The following is a 23,264-nucleotide window of genomic DNA, read 5'->3' on the forward strand; positions in this document are numbered from 1 at the left end:
GCCGACCCTCGTAAAGTTGTCAGCGACGCGAAGTTGCCCCCCAACGCCGGTTGTAGGGCAATTATTGTCAGCGACGTGAAATCAGTGAAGTTCGCGTAAATTCGGCAGTCGGTCGTCGAACGTGTGCGCGAAGTAGGAAAAAAGCACGGATTGGAGTTTCAAACGTTCAGCGTGACTCGCGCGTGTTATGTGTTGAAACGGTGATGCTGCGAGGTGATGCCCGCGTCGTCGTCGTCGTCGTCGTCGTCGTCGTCGTCATTCGTCCCGGTCGTTATTATTCCTCAGGGTCCTCGGTATCGCGCGGTGAATTCGCAGGGCAGCGCGACGGCTCGCGGATTACGGCGATTACGGTGCGGTGGTTTGTGTCGCGACAAGTGCAGCAGGTGCAGGTGCGCCGACGGCGCGGCGTCGTCGACACGCTCGCGCGCCGATACCCGGCGATGCAGGACGCCGTGATATTTGAATCGCGGACGCTAGTACGTCTGTTTCTCGGAGTTTTCGGTACGAAAGTGATCCGTTCGTTCTCGCGGGACGTCAACGGCAACGGAGGATCCACAACGTCGTCGTACGTCGCGGGACCAGCAAACGTTGTCTCGCCGGTAATCTCCGTTGGACCTCGCCGCGGACGCTAGCATTGGCGTCGCACTCCGCGGAGAAAGCAGCAACAGGTATGTACGTACACATATATATATATGTATACGCGTATGAACGTGTACGCACACGTTCATACGCGCATATCCGCATGACATTGTCGAAGCCACACGGCATGGGCACAGAGCCATAGACCCGCGGCATGGCATCCGCAAACGCACGCTCGCGCGCGCATGCTCTCGATCGAGAGATATCGTGCACGGCCAGCAAAGTCGACTCCATTCGGCTCGCTTCGGCGACGGTTCAGACGGTTCAGACCGCGGCGCAGCGGTGGATGGAAGATGGAACGCGCCGTGTGCTCGCTTCTTTCGTCTTTCGTCGCGGAAGAAACGAAGTACGAAGGGAGCCCTGTGCCCCGTGCGGAGAGATAAGACGCATCTCGCGTCGCGATCGGCGTGCCGCGTTTTGTAGGAGACTCGGCATGGGATGGGGATTCTCTCGCGAGAGCGTGCGGAGCGGAGCGGATCGGAGTCTTTGTATCGAGAGAACGCGCGAGTCATAGTTTGCCGACTCCTGGTGGACGCGTGGTGGTTGCCGATACCGCGCCGACCCGCCGAGTCATGCGAGCCGATCTCTGCCGTAGTGCTGCGCCGCGGGGATTTTAATAATGCCCCTGTCAGAGGTCTTTAACCTTAAACTTGACAGGGTATCCTGCAACAAACATCTCTATTGTTTGCTGTCCAAACGTACGAAATTTGTCGTGAAACATTTGTCGTCTTTTCCATTGTCATTTTATGTTTTCCTAACTTTATTTTCTCTCGGATTTCTTCTATCAGCGATATTGTTTCATATCGAATGTTTACTGTAGCTCTCGATAGAAATAGAAGTAGAAATAACGCGAAATAAATATCAGCATTTTTTTGAACCGTCGAAAAGGTTTAACGTTTACAAAAATTAATTTTTTTATAATTTCTTGTTAAAATGGACATAGAATAATAATAATCTTTTTTTGCTAAAATGGGCACTGTCTTAAAAAAATTATACGCATCATTAAAAGTAACTGTTACAATTTTTTAACCTAGTTATTTGAATAATTCATAACTTAAATTTTTGTACATACAATTTAAATCGAGGTTATTTTCTTTATACAACAAAGATATGTGGATTTATATACTTTTTATATTATAATTATTTAAGATTGGAAACATTCATATATGTATATATTATGAGAAAAAATATTCTTATATGCATCTTTCGATCAAAAAAGCTGCTCATTAACATTTCTAAAAAATATATAAACTGTGTAAAATCTTATACTTTTGATAGATGAACTTTTCAAGACCATTAAAAATGTACTCTTTATTTCTTTGCGCCATGTACACAAGTATTATCATTAAAGGGTTAATCTTCTCGAAGAGCCTTCTTGTGAAAACGGAGCTTCGGGGAAGCAATTGAAAGCGACTAGTAAATGTGCCACCTTGCACAGGGATCTCCAGGGGCCTCAAAACGCACGTCCAAGAACTATTTAGGAGACGAGCAGAGAAAAGGCATGGGACCACCTACTTTTCTTCTCCTAGAACGTTAATTGGTCGTTTCACGAATTATAAAGCACAAGGGGGGCAGAGAACACTCGCGGGCATCCTCGTTGTCGTGTCCATTAACATGCCTGCGTTCACGCTATCGTTGTTCATTCGCTTAAACGGTAACGATGCAAAAAGGTACTAATTATCGCGCGAGTGCCGTGGTCTTACCGCTTCTTCTCCTCCGTGGCCTGCTTTCCTTATTTCGCGTTTCATCTAAAGGAGGGTGACAAAGAAAGAAAGAGAGAGAGAGAGAGAGTCGAGAACGGTAATTACGGTATACTTACGACACAGCGTTTATTTATCTTACAACACTCGAAAGGTGAAAACTATGATTCTCGCGAACATTTCTCACACACACACACACACACACGGATTTCTGAAAAATAAGCGGCGCCGTGCCATCGACGAGGCTCATCGATGCAGAAAATTACACCTGGCGTGCGAGCGCCGAGTGTTCGTTGTTTACTCGAGACATCCAATCTCTGAACTAGCTCCAGCGCACTATATCCGGCGAGAGACACATCGGAGAAACCGAGTGTGTAAATCATTTTCGCGCGTTAATCGCGTATTAGCTAGCGAATGAACTCCTGATGCGTGAAAGCGAACGACGCTGTAAATTTTCGACGAATGGTAATCGCGTGCCCAAGATCGCACGTTACGGATAAATAGAGAGAGGACATACCAGGTAAAAGATAACTCTTCCACGTGTATCGAATTGAATCTTCGAGCGATTTATTTTGCAAGCAATGTCTCAATCGCGGTATCTTCTCATTTAGAAGTAAATTACGACATCGCGTTGAAAATTAATATAATACATATATTTCGTATATATAACATGTTTAACGTAAGAAAAGAGTTTGAAAATTTGTATGTAATATTGTACATGTTACAGTTGCAGTTTTACGTTTGTATATCGATATACGAACTTAATACAACATCGTTTAAGAAAAATTATATATTTGGCGAATTATTACGTAAATAGTCCTATAAGCTTAAATTTATTTGTAAATTTGCAAATTGTTTAATTACTATAAAAAAGAGTAATTTTATTTGTAAGGTATAACTTTATAAATATATACTTTTAATAGTAGGTCATAGAATTATAATTGTTGTTTATATGAAAGTTTACATGAATTTTGGTTACGGTGTTGCTTGACATGTTTCGTGCGTCGCAAGTTCCTGTTTAGCTCGTACGTTACCGCTAAATTAAATTTGATGTTTACTGGCTTGTCCTCTTTTCGCGCGCAACTACATGACTCGGGATAAAATTGTCGTTCGGCGGCGTTTGTAGTAGTTTGTACGCGTCCGTCCGGATCCGTGCGCGTACGGTGGCAATGATTCGCATTATAACGTACGCGCGGATGCAAGGAACGTTCGTAAGCATGAGTCGGCGATCAGCGGTAACTTTGCGTACGTTCATCGTTAAGACAAAGCTCGGGGCGAATACGAGAGCCGGGGCTTCCTGGTGATCGGTTATAATACGTCGATCCCTACCATTCGCGGCCGTTAACTTTTGCACAAAGTGGCAACTCTTAAGTGCATATCCCTGCATTTATCTCCTCTTTTTCTCGGTATTAATTTCAGTATTACCAGTATTATATATGTTAGTAATATTGTACGTTATAATACAGCTCCGAGACAGGAGATGGTGCAATTGAGAAATGTTCTATACTTTGAAACTATGATCTAGTAATTAATACTTGTGACATCCAGTGCGATAAGAATGTATAATTTTTTTCTGGGTAGATAGCTCTATGGTACACTGAGAGAAAAACTTTTTGGTATTTGTAACTATAATTACATATTACTATAATTGTTATTATGATTACTATAGATTAGTAATAGTAACTAAATATATGTACAGTTTTATCAATCAATGTATACCTATAGTTGGCAATTGAAGATGACTATATAATAATAGTTATAACCATAAAAATAGCTGAAGTTATTATAAAAAATAATTCAAATAACTATAATTCTATAGTGTCATTTTGGAGGAACAATTATATCAATATAAAAAGTTTTCTCCGAAGGTATTTTTTTAATTTTTACGAAAATTAAGATAGCTTTAACTATAAGATTAAAGGAGAAGTGTGTCGCGCTGGTTCCATTCCGAGAAAATACGATATCAATTTTATCGTATTTCCATTAACTGTTTTTGACAAGAGCCATCATCTATATCAGAATTCCAATATGAAAGCGATCGTAATGGAGTTGAACCACAGCGAACAAAGTTGGCGTGATAGCGGGTGTGCGGTTGGCGGACGTGCACGAATGGCCGCTAATAAATTCTCACGAATTGGCGAGATATATATCTCGCGTCGAATCTCGCGCGTGGTATTTCGCGAAATCTCTTTTCGCACTTTCGCGCTCTAACGCGGCCCGCCGCCGCTGACTTATGAACCAACACGGGAAGCTGCGGTCGTTCACTTGCGCCACGGGGATGGACTTAACTTTCTTGTGGGACTTTGCGGTCAAGGAACTGAATTACCGGGTGTAATTTGTAGCAGCGCAGAGGCGCGCTTTCCACGCGCGTCAGCTGTAGCTGCGCGGAACGTCTATCGTTCAATTCCGGTGATGCTATTAAATTTCAATGGCTTACGGTGGTCCGGCGAAGGCAGGTGAGCCTCGACTGGTGCCTGGCCGTTCCTTATCGCCCCGTCAGAGATTCTACGGTTATTTGAATCGAGTTCAAATTGCAATTGTATCCGGCTTTTTGTCGGTGATATACGGGGCATTACAGGCATACGCGGTGCACCAAGATAATCGACCCCCGCACATATTCTTTATGATGCTCTAAGATGAATTTTCCCTTGCTAAAATTGTAATCATAATGCAGAGTTACGATTTGTATAGTTACACAATTACCGTTTCCGGGATCAATCATGGTTGTTTAGGTAGTTACAAGATTATACATCATTGAAAATTTTAAAAAATGAAAATATGATTGAACTTCAAGAGGGATATAGTTTAAGTAATTATTATTTTTCTCTCATAAATCAAATTCAGTTAAATTTAATAAAATTTCTGTTAATATATTATAAATATATTTTTAAGTAGCTTTAGATTAATATATATGAAAATAGATGCTATTAATAAAAGTAAATATTACTAAAATAGTAAGAATTAAAAAAAAAATAGACAATGCCAATTTTTTCAAATAAGTACTTTTGAAATCATGTAACTTGAATATGCATTAGTATCGAGTTAATATCGAAACAAGACGCATCAACTATCTCAAATCTTCGTTTAAAACTAAATAATTACAAACCTTTACTTGTTTGTTTTTAATAATTAGTTTAATACGTGCATCTTTTAAATCGAGAAACCTTAATATGCATTAGTATCGAATTAATACTGAAAACAAGACATACTATGCATCGACCAATCCCAAATCTTCGTTCAAGACTAACGCTTCACAAATAATTCCAGCACTTATTTATTATTTAGCTGCTAATAGGTGCATCCTTCTCATTAATCCTTGCAATTAAGTATCGACGAAAAAATTCTATCGGCTATGTCGCGAAACCGCTTATAATCCATAACGCTACTCTGTCATCACGACAGAGACGGGTAATTTTTATAGGATGCGCGTCGTATGTCGCGGACTTCAATTATGTCAAACGTAAGCCTCTTACGTCTGCATATCCGAATGAAAAGTTGACTTCGTGTATATCCAAACGATGACCGGAGAAATATGTTTGTATATGTGTGCGAATGTGAGTATGTGCGTACGAAGAGAGAGATCCGCCGAGATGTGCCATAATCCGGCGCGGTTACGTTTTTCTCTCTTTTTTTCTCGATGTCCTTCGAGATCTGCGAATCTCGGCGCGACACTCACCGCGCTGAATCTTGTATTACCTGTTGCGATCTTGTACAGATATCTGAACCATCGATGTTCCTCATTGTAAGTTTAATCCGTTACTAATACATCCGTCGCTAATACAGGTGCATGTAATTTGTAAATCTAAAGGGTTATAATAATAATACTAGGCACTCTCTGTTAAGATACTTAATTTTTATTTAATAATTCACAGAAAGTCGTTAAGGGAAAATAAGTAGCCGGTTGTTCTTGCCGTTATTTTATCTTATCATTCGACTAATATTTTTGTATTGTTTTACATAAAGCGATCATAATTTTATATCTATACCAGTATAACTGGATTAAGTTCCGAGCTAGTATGACTACGTCCAAAAGACGTTTCTCTTGGGCCGAATGATACAGCAAGACCGGTTATGATTGATTACATTATACGTAATCTCAATGTCACGTCAAAATATTGTAATGTAATTTAAACGGTAGCATTTATATTCACAATGTCGTAAAGCAGCAAGCATTCTCGAAAAGAATCGTGCGACGTGACGGTGCCTCTCGAAGTTATTCTACAACGTCTAGAGCAGACGCGTAGGCGTTCAGTTCAGTTCAAATCTAAAAGGATAGCATGGCAAAAGGAGGAGATATTAAGCGGTATATAACAGCATACAGAACGTTTCAGAATTGATATAAAATGGCAACATAGTGTTATAAGCATAAAATAATAAGTTTTCGCAGAATTTATATAAAAATATCGGATTTTAATTTTAGAAATTGCAAAAAATATACTCTAATGAGGAAAACGGAGATCGCGTTAATTGGAATATTTTAGCAATATATTATAGCAACATTTGTTGGCTATAATATACAGTCTTGTAAAAAAATTTTCTCATTGAATTCTAATTATAATTTTTTTCAATTATTTTACACGTAACAAAATACCTTGTAAAACGACCCAATCTTCTCGTTACGTATTTTTTATGGCTAAATTATAGACTACTCTCTCGATTAGAATTAATCAGAATGCAATGTTGTTATTAATAGCATTATGCGATAAAAGACAGGAGGCGAACGAGCGGCAAGGCCGTTAGCGAGCAGACGCCCGAGGTTGCAACAACGATTTTCGTCGCAATAAAATATTCCAGAGGGATGTAATTACATCCGATGTCAGTTAATCGCCGACGATCGAAGGCCGCGACGGCAGCGGAACGCTGTCGCTTACCCGCTAATTACGAGCTTCGGTTATTAATTCGAGCGAGTGGGGCGTAACCACCCGTTTCCCCGTATTAGATAGCGCCATTAATTAATTATTTTCGCGGGCAGACTTGTCGCATAATGCGTACTAGCTGACACGATTGATGTCCCTGTAAACCTAAACGGAGGTTCACATCAACCGGCGAGACCAGGGGGTGTGGCGTAGATCGTAAGTTCACCTCGGATCGACACTCAAGTTTAAGAATTTTTGCAACTTCCTGGCTTTATTAGTGCAAACGAGAAGTCTTTATTACCGTTCGCGAACGTAGCTTTGATTTAATTCGATGCTCATTTAATTCACTTTAAATGCACTCGCGCGTTACAAATTCGTTTCGAGCGCTTGACCTTTTATGATGATCGAGGTTCAAATTGGAATTAGTAGTGGGATTCTCTAACGTCTTATCGATTATTATCGTTATCGTTAAGCGACAATCCTCGATAAGACGTTAGAGAATCTCACTAGCGACAGCCAGTGGCAAGGATCTTGGAAAAAAGTGCAGCTCTCATTGGCTGACGCTAGTTAATGACAATCATAGATAGGAGGTTATAGATTCTCGCCTATAGCTGGGGTGATATTTTTCACAATAATTAAATGTAAAATTTATACAAAAATATTATTAGACTCCAAGATTCGATTATGGCTCTCTTCGCTTATTTGTGTTATACTTACCTATATATATATTTATATACAAGTACAATCGCGAGGTGTAAAAAGGCGTGTCTAATGAGTGAGAAGGATTGAGTCAAGAAAAAGAAATATTGCTTTAACAGCGTGTAATGCCCCGTTACGGTTTTAAACGGATCTAAATGAAACCATGGAAGCCTTGTTCGTCAACAAAATGACGATAATTGCCTACGCGAGTGCGCGGTAATACTGCGTCGGATGTGAGTTTCCGCTCTCGGTAAAGCAAAACCATCGAGTTGCACGAGAATCGTCTAATTTCACAGTAATTCCGTAAACGGACACTATTCTTCGATTCACATTGCGAGAAGACAAATTTCACAATCTGCTCGGGCGTGACGGAATGCGCACTTCGTGTTCATCCATTCGGCTTATTTCCCTGATCGTGACGACCTCTTAAATGAGATCCCTGTATCACGCGATGATCGAACTGATTTCTCGTGACAATAACAAAGTCGCGTGCTCTATTATAATATCTTACGGCAACCACATATAATTATTTTAAGTCACGAAAGATAATCGAAGATTTAATTATATCTTCCTCTCCCTTCATTTTGAATCTATTTTGATTAAATGATTTGTCTCTTTCGTAATATAGATCTTGTTTTAGAATCAAATGGAAAATTTTTTCATTATATTTGCTTTATAGAATAAATAAGTTTGATTGTTCCGTATTTGTGTATACTATTGTTGAAGAGAGAAGTTTAATGTCAAGCTATATTGGAAAGTCTCCGCACTCTTTGAGCGAATCGCTCACCGAATTACGTGTCGATCATGCAAAACTCAGCTCCTTCCGAACAGAGCACCTGGACTTAAAAAAGTGATCTTGCAGTTACAGCGAAAATTATCTAAGAATGAAAAATATAGCTAAAATAGATAAATTTCTAGGAAATACTGCGATATTGGATATGCATTGCATCCAATCATATAAATGACAGAGATAAAATTTAAATTTGTGCTATAAATTCTATGCGTATGATACATAATTTTCTGTCAAATACAAAAAACAGCTATAATTCTAGTTTTTTAAGAGAAATTACTGCCAGGGTAACTCCTGTGTATATACGCCGCACCTATCAAAAACTTAATTTATCAAGTATTATTTACTCTGTTTAAAATAAACGAACTATATCAGTAAAAACTTTGTACTGTCTACTACTATGAAAAAAATATTAGAAATCCGAATATTTAGTTTTCGTATTAAAAAATAAACTTTTCGAAATCTTGCATTTTTGCTATATATAGATAATGGGTGGGATATATGGCAAAAATGCAAGGGTTTCAATAAACTAAACAAAGAGAATATGAAAGCAAAGCACTTGTATTTTGCTTGACTATTCCTCTACACGTATGTATCACGAAATAACTACTAGATCTTTTACACGCCCTACAGTAATCATTTTATGTAGATTATAATTTACGATGATGCTACTTGTTACACACACAGTGACAAATCGATTCAACTCACAATAATTTCATTAATATTAACAGTAAGAAACCGAAATTATAATTCAATACTAATATAACAAAGGCATGTAACAGAGTAGTTGCAAGAAAATTACCCCCACTCCTTCTATTTTTTCTGACTTCCGCGGCGTAAATCCCAACGTGGCGTGTATACCGGAGTTACCCTATACTAATTAAATTTACTGTAAAAATCACTTTCTTATTCGAAGTAGCTGCTACATTTCTTGTGGAACGTGGACGGGTTGAGAAACACTTTCAGCGTAGCGAAATGGTTAGGCATTAAGAGGGACCGTGTCAAAATGACACGCTCACTGTAAATTCGCGTTTGTTTTCAGAATGCTGTCCCCGGGACAAGACGCGCCGCCCAGTAATTACTCCGGTAATGTCGTCCTCCAAGGTGCGCCATGCGGTCAGTGCCGAGACCTGTGCCCCGCCGGATACGTGCCACACTTTTGGCGGTAAGTACCTATCACGCACTATTATTGCATGCACCTCGTTCGCGACGTACGTTTACGTAGCGTCTTTGTTATTGCAATCCGCATTAGTCATCGTTATAAAATAATTTCATCATACATGGATACTGGTATATAATTGTAATACGTGATATTAGTAATTATTAACATTACGCTTCTTTCTTTGTAATTAACAAAAAAATTTCGAATAAAGCCGACAAAGTAAAAAGAAGCTATCGCTTATAGCTTGGTCATAAACGGAGGTCGAAACAAAAAATGTCTCAAAGAGTCTTCAGCCGCTCTAACTTATAACTGAATCAAAAATACTACCGTCATTAGTTTAGTTTTTTCAAAAATGTAAATGTAAAAAAACACAAAATAAATCACTTTATACGTAAAAAAGAATACTTAAAAGTCGCTTAGCGCGATCGAGAAACGCAGGTGGAAATCGTTGACGTATTGGGAAGAGTCTGGTTGCCTTAATTGAAATTTTGCTTATACAATTCGAAAATTCAGATAAGTAATACAAAATAAAATTTAGATTGTATTTGTTACGTAATCTTATACTAATAATACAATATAAAGCTCGATTAGATTGTATTGTTTGAATGATATTATTATTTTATAATAGACTCTAATATTGATCTGAATTTTTGGTTGAAAATATCGCTCAACATTAATTCGATATTTCTCACTGTTAATATTTCAGTTTAACTTATATTCTACTCGTTACAATATATAAATTTAGTATTTTGCAACAATCAATATATGTAATTACTGAATGGATCGTACGCTGCGCTAGTCCAAAGATTCTCACACAGAATCTTCTGGTTCATTCATTTTCAACCAGAAATTGTTAATCAATACGTAGATGGAGGAATGCACGTACATACATTCAACCACCGCGCTCACAGAATGAAACGGTACGGGTGCCACCCATCGCAATCATTTCTTCGTTTTTGCGCGAAGGAATGTTTTTTCAACGTCTTATCGGTCCGCCCATCACGCTCGCGGTTCTGACCTCAAGGTTTTACCCAGGTCAGTCGGTTCGAGTCGAGATCTTTTTGCAATATGACCTCGGCTCTCCCCTTTCTTTCGACCCAGAGCGGGAAAAATTATTTTAATCATTATGAAATACATGATGTTATTTGACAAATATAACAAATACTGTAGGTCACCGATGATCACACTCACGCGGCATGGTAATCAAATCGCTTAAAATTCACGCTGCACAGACTGTGCTAAAGTCTTATTGGTTTAGTTTTTATGACTCGAGTACTCTCTAAGGAAGTACGAAGATATGCGATAAATACGTTTTGTATTTATCGCATATCTCTGCCTATCAATTTCTTTTTCAAGATTTCCTTTTCCGATACTCTCTCGGAATGACACACGTTACTTTGTCGGTTTTATTCGAGATTTTTTAATTACAAAGAAAGAAGAGTAATATTAATAATTACTAATATCACGTATCATAATTATATACGAATATCCATGTTCGATGAAATTATTTTATAACGATGAATAATACGGATTGCAATAACGAAGACTCAATTTAGAGTCAAAATTCTCTAGTTCGTTATCGTACATCGTAGTTATTCCATCTTGCGTAAAAGATCGGTAGCTATCTTCTTCTATGATCTCCAAAGGAACTGAACGAGGAAAGCTTTCCACGTCAATACGAGAATATAGCAGCAATGACGGTTCCATATGATTAGGTTGTATTAGATAATCGCTGTTGCTACTTCGCATTAATCCGCGAAGCTTTAGCATACGAAACACTCTGTTGAACGTTTTTCTTCGCGATCCTGATGCGAAGATGAGAATTTTCACGCTTCAACGCTTCACGCTTCAGTAGCGAATCACTGGGTTTTCCTAATTGATTTAGGAAAGAAGTGAAAAGTAATTTCTAGCTAAACCGCCTAACGGATTTGCGCGACGGTCTTCGTCCGTGAAGGCACTCCGACACGTGAAACGTCCAATCTGAGCTCGCGCGTCCGTGTCAGTCCGTGGACCGTAGATCTCGTGGACACGCTCGATTCCCCGATATCTCAGTGGTTTGTTTCTGATGCGCGCGGCTGACGTCGCGGACCCTCCGCCGATCGTTCGATCAGGTTAGCCTTCGAAAGAAATCGAAGGAGGCGCAAAGGAGGCGGTTAGAAGAAGAGCCGGGCCGCGTATATAGGGGCGAGCGCGAGCTCTCTTCTCCCCGCGTGGCTCTTTCGCGAGCTCGAAAGAGGGCAAAACGAGCGTTTCTCGGCGTTCTCGGGTCGTAGGGTCGACTCGTCGGTCTCACGCGAGCCCTGCGTGCAACGAGACCGGCGAGGGGGGCCGTTCCAAGACGAATCGGCTGGCAACCGAGGTAACTCACGGCCAGGGGATGGGATGTGGGGGATGCGGGAGCGGGAGAGGGATACGTATGTTGGTCTGTAATTAACATACCGAACCTCCCTTGAACCAGCGCGCCGGGCTCGGTCGACCGGCCGCTCGTTCACTCGTTCGTCCGTCCGTTCGTTCGTTCGCTCCTTCATTCGCAGGGTTGTATGTTCCGTGATTCGCGAAATGTATCTCGCCTAGTAGTGGTACCATCCGAGATCCATTATCGCTTTAGAGCGGCACCGACAGATTTCATATCTCCGGCTTCCTTCCCTTTAATATGCGCGGACGAGAGTTTACTCTTTCGCTATTAAATACGAGAGTAGTTGGCTGATGTATGGCATCATCTCTTTGCCTTGTCTGAGAGAATGATTGTGGGCGTTCAATCGGAACTGACGTGAGCCTCGAACAGCCTAACGGTCAGCATTTTATTCTTTATATATTGATAATGAAAGTAAGCAAATACGGTGCCGACAGAAGCGTGGTCCGTGTGTATCATGCATTTAGCATGGTATTTATTTAGTGGTGTCAAATTAATTATATAAGGTGTCGATAATTTTGTACCAAGCTTATTACGATTCTCGTTATGGTCAAAATGCATTAAGTGTATAAAGATAATCATATAAAGGAGATATCTTTTTAATAGGGATGCACCGGATATCCGGCTGAAATTTTATATTAAAATGACGTGTATAATGGTATGAATACCTGAAAATTTTTTTTATTATCATTGATATATTTTTTAGAAATATAGTACTGTAGAAATATAGTACGGATATCTGGCAAATATCCAGCCGCCGGATACCGGGTATTTGCCAGATATATGATTCTAAAAAAATGTATCACATACCTCATAACAAACCTTAGGCTAATAAAAACGTAAATAAAAAGTTGCCGAATGGAAAATTTTCAAAGAATTTTTTAAGAATACTATCTGTGACAGGTTAACGTTAAAATATTTGTATAGAGACAGAAATTTGTACACAGAAGTTAATCTTCTTTTAGCATCGTTTTTTTTAACAGCAACAATTTTTTCTTTGGCAACTTTTTTATCAACAAATAAGTAAAAATATTACTTAAAATTTGTTTTGCGCATTTTATTTTGCTAATAAAACGTAAACTATATATAATTGTAAGAAGAAACATCATAGATAATTTTATCTTTCATCAATACACAATTTTGTATTCGCGTGCAACTTGGCTACAGCTGCTTCTACTTGTTAATGTCATTAAGTTTTCTACAAGCTCTAAGAACGGTCACTCGACAGATCCGGTAATCATCGGCTATACTGTAGTCATCTTACCTTCGACTGTCGCGCGTTCCGTGCTTATTGCGTGACATGTAAGTGTAGAACCACGCAAAAAAAAGAACGTTTTGTAATCCGCCGAGCGTGCTGCGATAGCTCGATGAACTTGACGAGGAAAGTGGAAAGCATAATGAATATCCGTTATTTTCGATTCGATTCGTCACGAGGAAATAACTGTTAAAATGTTGAAGTTCCGTCATCTCTCCATCGCGGCAAGTCTCTGCAGCGTTTCTTTAATGTCCTCAGAAACGATGAGCATCGACGAGGCGAGTTGGAGCTCTGCCTCTTCACGATCACCGTGGCATCTCATGATTGCCGATGTCTCGTTTCGATGACGCAGGAAAGTGAAATTACGGCACGCAGAAGTTTCGGAGAACCGCCTGACTTACCTGTTTTAACTGCGAGTTTATTTCATGAAATCGTTTTATACGTTGATATTTTAAATCTTACTGTAAAAACAAGTATTACGAAGTACTTTTAACTCTTCGTTTTTATGGATGCGTCGTTAAAGTTTTATGACTTCGTTTCTGTCTTCGCCGCATATCGGCCTTTGATAGGAATGATTCATCTACTTTGAGATAAAAGCTAGATTATTAATGTATTTTTTATTTTATATATATATATACACACATATATATGTGTGTGTGTATAGAGAAACAATTTTCATAGAAAAAATAAGAAGCACTTTATTTTGTTTAACAAACGGCTTTGTTGCGACGCCCATATTTTCCATAAGAAATATAGTCTCTGATCTCAGGATATTAAGGCTCCAGGTGCGCGTGGGTTTACGGCTTATACGGAGAACACCTGTCGGATGAACGACGTCGCCGACTTGTACAAAATAAGAGTTGGGCATAGGCGTTACCAAGACGTTGTGTAGATATTAGAGTACTTTACTAAACGCAATTTTAAGGGAACTGTATCGGACTATGTGAACTCGGTTTTGTCCTCTGAATACGATTAAATGTCCTTCAGATGAACGCGAGTAGACCTAATTAGCGGCTCCCGAAGCGGTCGCGGTGTACCGTAAAAGGCAGGACACGATGCGAGGAGGCTTCCACGGAACTAGTAAGAGACTTGGTGTGGTGCGGCGAGAGAGGAACTCCGGAGAACAGAAAAAGCGGCCGGATCTGTTGCTATAAAAATCATCTCGGGATAAGTGCGTTTCTCAGCCGGAGAGATATTCTCCTTGGTTATTCTCTACGGTTGGCTCTCACTGGTCAACAGTATTCGGTTTATGTGTACCATTTCATTTTTAATTAGTAGGAAGGACCAGACTCAACGGTAATTTACACGGGCGCCTATGGGCTAAATGGTCTTGTGGAATTTATCGGAAAACTTCACACGTTTTTTTATACTTTTACACGCGCAGCTGTCGTCTTTCTCTTTCTCTTTCTTTTTCTTTCGTGCGTGGAGCATTCATCATCGAGATCCTTTAAATCACTTTACCGGCCACACGAAACGAACTCCGGCCGCTCATTAACGAAAAGAGATATTCGACTAGCGCGAAGGCCATTTATACGCGTTCAGTCATCGGGGTAACGAACTTTTAAAAGCGGGAAACTTCGCTCGCACGAACGCGATGATGAAGTATGGGTTCACCTAGGCTTTCGTTCTTAGCAAGTCTGGTCATCGATAAATCGTCGTTCTTCGTCTGTAATACGCGAACATGTAATTTTAACATCATTCAGTATTATCCACGGTCAAATTTTTCTTAAAGAAGATTTGATGCAAAGTTGTCATTTTTTATAATTTTTTTATTTTCAACATTAAATATGTTTGTGACGTTAAGTTGAAGATTTCAACTAAAAGTTGAAAAAATCATTGTTTCGATTTAAAAAATCATAGACAATTAATCAACCATAACTCACTGTTTAACATATGTGTGTTACGAAACTATATTTACACATTTTTTTGCAAAATTTGGACGCAATATAATATCTAGGATGGATACAAATATCTGTTAAAAAAAATAAAACTTTTATGTATGTGTATAAATGGTCCGTTTTGTCGATAATTTTTACACTCAAAGAAAAATATAATGATGGTAATTATATATAACTAAATACATATAAGTTTTATACATAGAATTAAGGGGAATCAGGAGAGACTATGGAGACTTTAGTCGAGTTCGATTTGAAATATTGTTCGTTTCTAGCTGAAGACGCTCGTTTTATAGACGGCTACCATTATATAGTTATCCATAATGGAAATTCTTTTAAAAATCGAAGCAAGTTTGTATTGAAACTGGGACAAGAATGTGGATTCAATCTATCTCTGGAATTTATCACTTTTTACTTCCAAATCATGGAATAAATTATTAATGCAATTACCAGATTCGTAGTCAGAAATCTCCTCCAAATATTCATTTGTGCTTTCTTTATAAGGTTGAAAATCACGGGTTTTAATAATTTGTAATCACTGTTGAGCATTAAAATATGTGATCGTGATCGTGTCATCATTCATATCTTTCGATATATCTTTTGTTTCTGAGGCTGCTATATATCTATTTTGTTAGTCTTTGAGGCGCAAACGAATACAAAGGCGCTACGGTATCTGTTTTTATTTTTGATAAAATTGCAACAGGTTCATTGGTGCCTAAATGTCGCTAATTGATAGATACGATTGAAATGAAACTTTGGTAAATATGTAGTTATGTCACTGAAATATTGCAACGGGAATCTCCTAGCAATATGCAGGTGCGAATAACAAATTCGAAGTGCGAGGAGATATTTATTCCTAAATCAGCTTCCTTGTAATAACCACTCACAAGTCACGATTGAATTGGCGCGATCGGCAAGTGAAGACCCGATCTCGCGTATTGGCGCGACGCGAGCGAGTAAAGACGAGCCGCTACGCTCGAAGAGCACGTCAAGGGAGGACCGAAAGGTCTTCAAGTTTTTGTCCAATTCGCATGCGAAAGCCGCAACAGGGAGCGACATTCTTCTTCCTTCGGGCCCTTGCCTTCTTCCATTTTCTTCTTCGTTCGACCGGTGCGTTTGGGAACAACCATCATTGTAGCTCAGCTTCGATCTGAAATCCGTGCAGTTGCTGTAATATAAATCACGCATTTTACATTTAAGTATAGCTACAGTAGAAGCCGCTCAGAGATCCGATCGATTGATATTTATGATATTTTTATTATATTTTATTGATTTGTATCTCGCAAATTTTCAATATATATTTATTTACGATGCTTGCACTTCAATTCATTTCAAAATTAGATTAAAAAATTCTCTATTTTCCCTGAAATTGTGAACAAACTTATCTGAAAGATTCGGGAACTCTTAGAGAATTTTTTTTTTTTACGAGATTTTAATAAATATTCTGCTTTTGCATTAAGTCTTCGACGAAAGAACGAAAGAGGTAACGATCAGATTTCAGCGTCACGCTATCACTATGAAGGTATCGGATTCCATTATCACATGCCAACGCATTCCGGCGTTTTCCGTTACCGTAATGTTGTCGTTAGAGTTTCTCAGGTCCGCACAGCTGACATTCTCCGGCTGCCGACGAGAAGAGGAAGAATTTCGGGGATAACGGGGAGGGAATCGGCGCGAAGAAGCGAAGAAGCCGAAGGGGGCGGGCACGTAAACGTGCTACGTTAACGGTATACACTTTCCGGATGCTTTCCCTCAGCGTCACTTTGATGATACAATGCACCCTTCGCTGTCTGGACAGCTCTCTGTACGTGCCGGCGAAGTTAATAAAGTATGTCCTAATCAAGCGAATGGGGAGTCTGGCAATGTTCGTACGTATGTATACGTGATCGACCGACGACTCAACGTTACGTATGCTCCAAAATTATCGGTCTCTGGTATCCTAGGAATTCTAGAAGTATTTTGGGAAAATTATTTTTGGCGACAGATTAATACATTTCAATTTATACAATTGAATAGCGCAAGCCAAGTGTTCCGATTTAGAGTTAAAAATTTAGAAAAATCATAAAAAAATTATTTTAATAAAAAGTAGACATGTTTTTAGAAAATAATTAAGATAAAATGAGAAATTTTTTGTTTAAACTATAAAATTGTATTGTTGAATATATAAATATTAACTTTATTGAATGGTTTTATATGTATGTAATATTTTTTTATATGGAAAGTACATTTTCAATTCCAGTCACTTTTTATAGAAACTATACACTTAACATCGTTATGGTCTAAGAACGTCGGATTTGAGAATAAAAAATATTAAATCCGGAATTAGGAATCAATCCGCGCAATCTGCGAATTTTGATAATCAAGCCTTGCAAAGAGGATAGAATAAACTTTAAGTCTAAAAATGAATACAAGACTTTTTTTCATCTATTTTAAATTGTTTAGTCTATTTTACGGTACCAGTATTTTATTTTAAAAGTTATAAGATAAAGGATAAAAATTATAATATTATCTGGGGTTAAAATTTGAGGAAAATATTTAACTTTTGTTAAAAAAAAAAGAACGGTTTGAAATTAGTCATCAAAATGTACTTGCTTCGGCAGTACATATACTAAAATTGGACCGATACAGAGAAGATTAGCATGGCCCCTGCGCAAGGATGACCCGCAAAATCGTGAATTAGTCATCAGGTCTTTAAATGGCTCAAATGAAAGAAAGCAGAAGCAACTTGTTAAACATCTCAGGATATCTGACATGCTTATCTAAATCACGGTTAATGCGTTTCTTGTAACGCACCTTTTTCCGACGAGGCGCACACTTTTGCGCGCGTCTAACCGCGAGCTTCAAAGACACGGATACGAAGAAAACGCTTTGTTGTGACTTCCGGTGGCGAGTAAATAAATTTTAATTTGCGCAGTTACGCATTGCGCGTAGCGCAGTCGCGGGTACGACTCGCGAAAAGGTAAAAAGACAAAGCGTGGGACGGGGACGCGGACGTTTTGCTCACATTCTGCTCGCGCTCGTGACGTTCCGCGCGCGTTCGTTTCGCCTTCTGCGAATCGTTAATCGTAATTTAATAGGCAGATTTACGGTTTTTGCCGGAACGGTATCGCGGCGCTCCCGCGTTTTCCTTCCGCACGCGCGCAGGCCGGGCGGGGCAGTTTTCACGCACGACACGAACGTTGTTTACGCGGACGCGTACCTCGCCGGTCGTTTGTCAACCGTTAAACACCGGTCACCCTCGCTCCTCTCCCATTTTCTCCCCTGTACACCTCGTGGCCGATAACGCGGCTCTCTTGATTAACGAGACATCCCATATATATCCGGCCCCCAGCTAAAGGGTCCTTCCTCCCCCCACCCCTCCCCGCATATCATGAAAAGGGGTGGAAGGGGGATCGCATTGTTGCATTCGTGCTTTACTGCATATTGCGAACGAACCGGCGCCTCACGCACGCACCGTTTCCAAGTTCTCGACAGGATGTACCCACGTCGATACGTTTCTGATGATAGCAATAATTTTTTTAGAAACATATCCTTTTTCAATGTAAAAAGCCTTACGTAAAATATCTATTATACTTGTTGGGAAACAAAATGTTGATCAAAATTTGTTGTTCAGTGTAATGAAATAATTGTTTTTGTAATGCGTGTGTGTTACATAGATGTACAGTGAGAGCAAAAAGTATTCGTACAAGGAAGTTTTTTGTAAAAAGTCTTATTTGTAGAAAATAAACATTAATTAGCAATTTTATACTATGAACACATTCTGTTCTTACGTTAACAAAAGCTTCGCATATATTCTTTATTTTATATTCTTTATTTATATTCTTAATTTTCACTTATTTTTTAGATGATATATTTTCTATAATTGATACACATCTTTATGGTATATATAATTTTAAGAAACATACAGTCTATTTTATTCTTTATGAATAAATTGTTAATTACACAGCAAGAAATGATCGTCAATTAAACGTCGAATCGACGTCAAATTGGTGTTGAAATCATCGATATTGATTCAATATCAATTGGATGGCTCATTTCTCGCTGGATAATATTTATTTTTTTTTTAAATAAAGTTCTTTTAAAAAATATTTTTTCTGTATGAATACTTTTTGCACTCACTGTATGTTATAAATCTACTACAAATCTTTACAAAAAGTTTCTTGATTATTATAAGCAATACCACAAAACGTGTTAACCACTCGTAAATTGGCGTATCGGTATTTAGGATATTCCATTTGTAACATTCCACTTTCTGAATGAATGAAAGCATTCCATTCAATTTAAACGGACTTAAAGTATAGCTGTGTCTTCGCTACACTTAGCACTGCAGCGCGGTCTGCGCTTAACTCTGCAACATGCACGCAATCCTCGCGGTAAAACGCAGCTTGCGTGCGATGACACTCGTTAAAATAACAAGACATTCGTGACGAGCTGTATATCTGCACGTACGAGAGGAAACGATGACTATCGAGCATCAAAACTCGAACTGTCGATGACAAGTGGAGAGAGATTGGAATTATCAGTATTCAGATCAATTTTTCAGATCTACATTACGGTCGTTGAGTTCGGCGATTATAATCGTCGACGTGTGAGTGTCGGAAATATCTTTTTCTTTCTCGCTTTCTCTCTTTTTTTTACACAGTTTGAACATGATTTCTTTAACCCTTACCGTACCATCTACAATTTGGTGCCTCATCCATACCATCAAGGGTCACTTCAAATGTCTTCGTTTTTTCACAATATATATAATTCTTCAAACTAATTAAAAAAATCTCTAAAAATTTACCAACATACTTTCAACTTTCTAGAATAAATATTGACTCTTTATTTTGGAAAATAAATAAAATGTAGTATATAATTTATAATTACCGAAAGACTCAAAGAAACTTGCACAAAGAGGAATCGCTCGGTCACTAGTTACCCATATTAGTACGGTAAGGGTTAACTTTAATTTTTGTTTATTACATGACAGTAATAAATATCGATTATATTAATGTATTACATCTATTCGTGCACCTGAGAGGATACGATTTCAGGATGCGTTACTAAATGACTGCGCTCTCTTTTCCTTTTTCTCTTTCACCGTTACCAGAAGTAAAATTTCTTCAATAGCAAGCAGAGCTCCTTCGACCGACCGCATCGTAAATTTCGTCCGCGTTTACATTCCGCTTTGATCCCACGTGGCCCCGCATATACACAATCCCCGAAGTTGATTTATATCCGTTCCCACCGTAAAACCTTTCGAGAAGAGCTATACGAAAGAGAGCGGCCCGAGCGGCCGCGGCGAAACGTTACACGCTAATGCTTCGAAGGATTCGAGCGTGTCGCGTGTGTAAGAAAAAGAAAAGGGATTCGAGAGAGGAACATGTAACACCGGTTCGTCGCGCGGTGTGCAGTGGCACGCTTGATTGGACTTCGCGTTTCACCGGTTGACGATCGATCGCGGGATCTCGGCGGACTTCGACCGACGCTACGCGGTATCGCATATAACGTAGAACGAATACTTTGTCATCGCCAATGTCATTGCCGCCGGCAGCCCTTCAATAGTACTATCGTTCGTCGAGATGAATGTAACGAGCAATGCGGATAGTCCTCGTTAAAGCTTGTAAGTGACTCAAGCAGAACTTCTGAGAATGCAATTTTTTTTATAACTCTAAATTTATATGATTAAAATCTCATATATATATATATATATATACATATACATATATATATTTAAAGATATAATGGGTACTGATCAATTCTATATTAAAATATTATATTTAAATGTTTAACCACGATTCATATGAATATATTTCACTCGTAAAATTAAAAGTCAATTTTTCGTCTTTAGAGATACAAATAGTTCATTATAAAGCGAAATTAAAAATTGAACGGAAGAGAATTGGAAAAAAATTATCTTATCTTTTGTATAATTCTTTGGAGTTAGATTTTGTATAATTACATGTTCTACAAAGAATAAAATTCCATTGATATTCTGGTAAAATATTAAACAAGGAAAATATTTATCTCTAAAATTTGGAAAGATTGAACCAGTTAAAGAGATTTCAATTGGAAAATTAAATTGTTGACATAAAAAAGATTTTCCGTACATAAGATTTTTTTAGAAAACCCGTAGCTTGACGCGGTATAGTTTTCAACATCCTCGGCGATTCCCAGGATCGCTCTGTCTTGTCGTTGAAAAAAAAAAAGATTACCCTCGATAAAAATCGTATCCGTATTTGAGTGGAGTCTAACCTTCGCCCGTGCATTGAGTAATGCGTCTGGTTCGGCTTTAACTCTGCCGACTGCACCGGCGATGTGCACGCATGTGTCCCGTACGTCGCTTCGTGTCCCCGCAGACTCATCGTTTTAATGCGAGTACCAGCACACCGATCGGCGATCGATGTATGTACAATACAATAATGTACATACGCGTACGCGCGTACGTGAGCGATAAGCAGCGCCGGCTGGTCGGGTCCGGCGAATTTTCGATATATACGTGCGTTTTCCGTCCACACCCTCTCTTCTATTCAGCAGGGGTATTTATGTCGAGCACGCGATCATTTTTGCCAGGCGCCGCGGGATTATTAACGCACTGACGTCGCATTGCGCCATCCCGGCCGCGGCATGTCTAATCGAATGTATGCGCGGCTGTGGCGGCTGTGGCTGCTGTGGCTGCGATCTCGCGCTCGCGGACGCGAGTCGGGCGAGTTAATCACTCGCTGGAACACTACGAGCGCGATTGCGACATTTTTGCGGAGCGCGAATGAGCGAACGGTGGCGAGCCCCGTGTATTCTAGACACGGGAATGCTTAATCCCCATACGGCCCGTCGGATGTTTCTCCCTTTTTTTCATCTAGTTGCCAGTCGAGAGAACCACTATATGTGCTCGGTGAGCATCAGAATGCAATTTATATACGTTGTTAATTGCGAAACAGTGGAGTCCAGTGTTTCGCAAAAGGAGATTAAGAAAGAGTGTGTGGATAGATTAAATTTTATGATGATTCTCCTGTGCAGTTTTCTTTTTTGGCGGATTATGTGCTGTAAGAAAATTCTATTTATAATAGATATTTATCGAAAGTCTTCATTGTGCACACGTAACATTTCTGTAATTCAAAAGCGTAGCGAGTCTCGCAGTTATGACTATTTTGCTTTCTCAGGACTCTAACATATACAGACATTAGACATACGTTTTTGTAATGATAACACGTCCAGTTTTATTATATAATAAACCGGACATCATCGTTTATAAACTGGATAATTTTCATGTTTCATTTAACATTTTTTTAATTCATGCCATGATTAAAATAATTTTGCAGTATATTATTTTATTCTAGCTCTATTAAATTAGAGTGAAGATAAGTACACAATAAAATAACAATTAATAAATTTAACTTTCTAATTATAAGTGGAAATCAGATCTAACAGTCTTTATTAGAAATAAGAATAAATCAGAACTAAGAGAAAGAATCCTATTTTCAATCGAAGCGGATCTTGATACTTTTTGGCGATTATATCGCTATTATTTCAGCTGCAAAAACCAAGGGGTAACCACTTAATGTAATCGTGGGACAGAGTCCTCGAAATCATTATAAAATTTATATGAAATTTCTATAATCCGATAATTACGTATGCGACCACGATAAATCATTGTATAATATTAAATAAATTCGTATATTTTACCAAACGACTTCATATATAGCGAAAAAAATTATTTGTAATCAGATGAAATCATATGATGTCATGTAATCTGTGGGACAATATTTCAGCTAGTGATAACCCCCTCGGCAAAAACTTTTAAAGACATAAGTATTTCGTGTTCCGATAAGCTGCGAGAGAGCATATACAAATATCGGAGATTTGCTCAGTTGTT

The 23,264-nt window shown here is 38.8% G+C and overlaps 1 pseudogene; it reads left to right on the top strand.

Moving 5' to 3' along the window:
* The first annotated feature begins 434 nt into the window (after positions 1-434).
* LOC108767030 (uncharacterized) overlaps positions 435-23,264 on the top strand; it is a 50,808-nt pseudogene continuing 27,978 nt past the window's right edge.

The sequence above is a fragment of the Trachymyrmex cornetzi genome, unplaced genomic scaffold (assembly GCF_001594075.2).
Source record: "Trachymyrmex cornetzi isolate Tcor2-1 unplaced genomic scaffold, Tcor1.1 scaffold646, whole genome shotgun sequence".
NCBI classification, from domain to species: Eukaryota; Metazoa; Arthropoda; class Insecta; order Hymenoptera; family Formicidae; genus Trachymyrmex; species Trachymyrmex cornetzi.